This window comes from Hipposideros armiger, unplaced genomic scaffold (assembly GCF_001890085.2).
Source record: "Hipposideros armiger isolate ML-2016 unplaced genomic scaffold, ASM189008v1 scaffold_106, whole genome shotgun sequence".
NCBI classification, from domain to species: Eukaryota; Metazoa; Chordata; class Mammalia; order Chiroptera; family Hipposideridae; genus Hipposideros; species Hipposideros armiger.
This window is the reverse complement of record NW_017731456.1, coordinates 2,112,804-2,117,656: the sequence shown is the minus strand read 5'-3', so window position 1 is coordinate 2,117,656 and position 4,853 is coordinate 2,112,804.

Sequence of the window (4,853 nt, the reverse complement as noted above, 5' to 3'; positions counted from 1 at the left end):
TAAGTGGCAGTAAGCCAAAACATTGAAAGGAACGAAAAAAATACTGAGGTGGGAGGCGAAACATCTGATTGGAGGAAGTACAAAAACTGCAGAGATTAGCAAAAACAGGCTAAATTTGGGGATGAATAGGATTTTTAAATAAACATTGACTTGAGAAATTGTCATTCAAAGATGGCAGAAGCATATGATTAAAACTTTGAAAAGAAAAAAAACCACGTCATCTAGGAAATTACATTATAGTGGTGAGCAGAAATTGCTAAACTCTGTGCTTAATTCTTTAGGAAAACAGGTTTCACAGGAAGAAATTGGAGATTGAGAGTAAGCGCCTGCAATGGGCCAGACATTTTACGTATTTTCCCTTTCACGCTTCATGGCATGAACATAAGTAGCGACCGCTGATCATCGATCATTGGTGAATGATAAGTAGTGATCATTGTTATAATCATTTTTCACCTTTGAGGAAACTGAGGCTCAGCACTGGCTATTTGCTCACAGTCACACAGTTAGTAAGTATTTGAAGCTAAAATGAGATGTTTGTCAAATCTGTATTTCAAAACAACAAAACAAACCAAACACCAAAAGCCTAGATCACATGGCTGCTCAAAAGCAGTGAATTCAGAAGAGAGCTGAGGCGGAATGCAGCCATCGGGGTATTTGGCAGATTTGGCCTGAGGAACCACTTCTGCTGGTGGTGAAAATAACACATTGGTGCGCATGAGAGCCAGGCTGCAGGAGGCGAAAGTGGGAGGAGCAAAGACAAAGAGAGGTAGCTGGGCGCAGGCCACCTCCTTAAAAATTTCAGGAGCACCAAAAGCATACTAAATTATCAGTAACTATTTAATATTGAGTTTTCTTAATGCATTGTTGATAATACCTAGAAAGATATGTCAAGTAATGGTTCCAATAAAGAGCATTTCATTCTCTAAAATTCTAGACTTAAAAGATCTAATCTCTCAATTGTCATTTTTAAAATCACTCCCTTATACTGGGTAATTCCCAAGAGTTTTTAAAAAAATCAATGAACTGAAGTAGTGCTTAATTTCCCAGCACATAATTTATTGGACTGTGTCATAAGGGCCTCCCAGTATGCTTTCCTTAAAGTCCTCCTATTAACAATGACAACAGATGACAGCATTGATATTTCCATTCAAGATGCTAATGTATTTTTGAGAGAACCTTTACATTTCGCATGGTGTCTGAAAACAGAAATGGGTCATATAGAAATTTTAAAAAGTGAAGATAAAAAGGAAGGCCTCGTTTATTTGGTTTGGGGGAAATTTTCCCTATTGATTTGGGGGAGGGTTTCCTGCTGACAAATTCCTAGAGTTAACTGAGTCGTTCATAATTTGCTATTAGTACTGACTATGCTGCTGAAGTTGCTGCTAATGAATATTTTATAAAGCAGGAAGAAGATGTTAGGTCTCAGTTTAGATGACTGCCAAAGTCTGAATCTCTCACCTGTATGTTGTAAGCTCAGCAGCCCAGTCCCACTTTTTCATCTCCCTGAGGCTATCTCCACCTGAATGTCCCATTACTAACTTATATTCAACACGTGCAATCTCTAACTTACTAGTGTGTCAGTCCTCGAATTCTTCTGGCCAACTTCCTTATTTCTGCTAACATGATCATTGATCTAGTTGCCCAGGTTCAAACTTTCAAATGCAGTCATAACAGCTACTATTGATTGAGGGCTTCCCATTAGGCATTGTATTGTTAAGAGCTTAGCAAATGCATTTTTGTACTTTCTCAAGCAGAGGCTGTACCCCCACGCCCCTTCCAGACCTCCCTTTGAGTAAGTGTTCTGTCTCATGGGGCTGGCTCTGACAGCATCCACCCCACCACCCTTGCCTCACTCCCAAACCCTGTGAGGTAGGTACCATCATTAACGTTACTTTAAGAGGAGGAAGCTGCAGCTTAGAGAGGTTAGTGATTCATTTAAGATCCCTTAACTAATGACTGGGACAGCAGGATTCAGACCTGAGACTGCAATCATCCAGAGCTCAAAACTGTCAACCACCTTGTAATGTAGTCTTAGAGTCGCCTCTGACTCCTCAACCCCCATGCCTGCTCAAGAAGATTTTGTTCCTACAATGTCCCATCCAGCTGTCTTCTCTTTTCCATTTCTATGAACCACTTAGCTCAGATTCTCATCACCTCCCACTTGCCCTAAGTGGGTGGTCCTTCAGCTCTCTACAGACAGGTTCATCTTAAGGAGTTACTTCATGTGTACTATCAGCCGCATGACAAGCGTGCCTTCGATGACTACCCATGGTCTGAGTGCCGTTTTCTTACCCAGACATTCAGGCCACCTTCTGTGCTTAGTTCTGACCACTTATCTTCATGAACGCGGCGTCCCACCCAGTCTAGACATCTTCCTGTACTCTGAACTCCTCTGTCTGTTGAAATTCTCCTTTCACCTTCATAGTTTAGATAAGTGCTACTTCTTTCAAGGAAGCCTTCCCTGATTCCCTTAATCAGACAAAGATATCCTGGACTTCTCTTATGAAAACCTATTCTAGCCTGTACTTTGGTCACTTGTGTAGCATAGTGCAATCAATGATTCTTGATTGAAAAGTTAAAATGTATTAAATTTTATGTTAGGTGCTGTCAGGATACATGGTCCATGTATTCAAGGTGTTTTCAATCTGGTAAAGGAAATAAAACTATTATTCAATAGTTAGCTAGAGAACAACCAGGAGCTCAACTATGAGACTGATGAAAGAAGAGAGAGAACAGGAGGGCAGGAATGGGTAGAGAACGATTAAGAGAAAAGATGAGACCTGTGTTTAATGCTGAAAAGTGAAGAAAGTTGCGGTAAGTAGAAGGGAAAATCATGAGTGAAGGCCGAGATGGGCATGGCAGGTCTGGGGGAAGGATAGTACTTTAGGATAGTACATCTATTGAGAAGGAAAAACACCAGGAAAATCCAGGGTGTTTCAAAGTAAAACAATTCCCTCAAATTTACAGGTCATTTAAAAAAAATGTTAAATTTTAAAAATGGATATATAATCAACATAACATTGTATAAGTATAAGATATACAACATGTTGATTTGACACTTTTATATCATACTGCTATGTAATTGCTAGAATTCATCATTGACAATCTGAATTACAGGACATGGCAATGTGCTGACACACTGCTTCCTTTTTGCTTTTTAACAGCCATCATGTTTTAAGATTTGATTTCTAACACAGCGTGGGACAGACAGTAAGAAGATCTCCTGGATGAGATTTTAGAACTCTAAACAAAAAGCCATTTTTCTAATGGACTTTCTTCTTACTACAGAATTTTCTTCACTCGGAGTTATTCATGCCAAATTGCCCCTGCTATTGTTCTAAGATGGGAGATGTTCACGAATGTGTAATGAAACTATGAAGCTCATTTACTTACTGTATTTATGATATTATCCAGACTCAAAATTGGTCTGTGGAGATTGACAAATATTGGTTGTGATAAATTATTACACAGACATATTCCCACTAAGGCACTAACAGAAAAAAACAATGAAAACTGGCTAATTCATTTTGAAAAACTACCTTAAAAGCTAGAACAAACAGAAAGAAAGAAACTTAAAAAGTATACTTTTTTTTTCTACACGTCATTTTGAGGAAAAATAAGACATCGATACATTTTAAAACTATAAAGCATTGACTGTTTTCCCACTTGTTAAATTTTTTTTTGGTATGGATTACACATCATTTATTCCTTAGGAATATAGCATTGCTAATTTCCTCCATATGTGTACAATTTGTCTTTGACCTTTAACAAATGTCCTCTAGGCAGTCCACTTACTATCCAAGAACAATGCCACAGCATCATTTTACATACACATAAAGGGCTGAAAGCTCCATAAAAATAAATGATCCATGGTGCAAGCTACATTAACCAGCTGAATAATAAGCTATTTCAGCACTGTAAATTTTAGTGCCATCCATTCAAAACTGCACTGGGTCACTTTAGTATTAAATTCAGAGGAAGAAAATAGTAAATACACGTTTTATTTGTTAAGCTGCCAGCTATATATTTTATGTAAAAATTTGTTAGCCTAGGAAAACCTATTCAAAATCACATCAGTCAAGTGTATATTTAAAAGCATTGTCTCTTTCTAAGACATGATTTTATGTGTTACTGATACACTTACTATTAAGCATCATGTATATTTAATATCACAGCGTTTACTTCAGTGCCCTAAAAAGCTTTTGTTCACTTTATAGGTTCTATTATTGCAGAGCCAACATTCAGGTCTCCCACAATTTTGTAAAATGCAGGCAACCCACAACAGCTTCTAGTTTTAGCTAGAAGCCCTGTGGGACTATGATAATTGTTATGAAATCATTAATTCTACCTCAGCAGTTTCAACTGTCAGGTACATGTAACAATAATTGTAGTTAATGAATGCTGCTCAATTTATTAAGTACAAAATGAAAGCCAGTATTTTTTAATATGCAGCACTGAGACATATTAACATTTACCATTTGTGTATACCATTATTGGTCAAGGTATACAGCAATTTTTTTAAACTTTTCTTTATTAAAAACAATGCAGGAAATTCTAACTCTCTAATTACAGAGTAATTAAAATAATTAGTACCAAAAGTAATATTTAATAAAATTCTATGTCTATGAACAAAAAATCCAACAGAACCAAGACTTAGCTCCTTGGAATAAACAGGATTCTATCTTATGCCTCCCTTCTCTCCCTCAATCTTTACAAGAGTATGAAAAAGTCCCCAAACTTCCAGTTGTTTAAATATTAATGTTGTTTCCTTCTCAAGCTTTGGGGCAGTAAAACTTTTGCATAGAGAGATACAGCCTATTTCTTGATTCAAAAACAGTAAGTACTAGATTTCT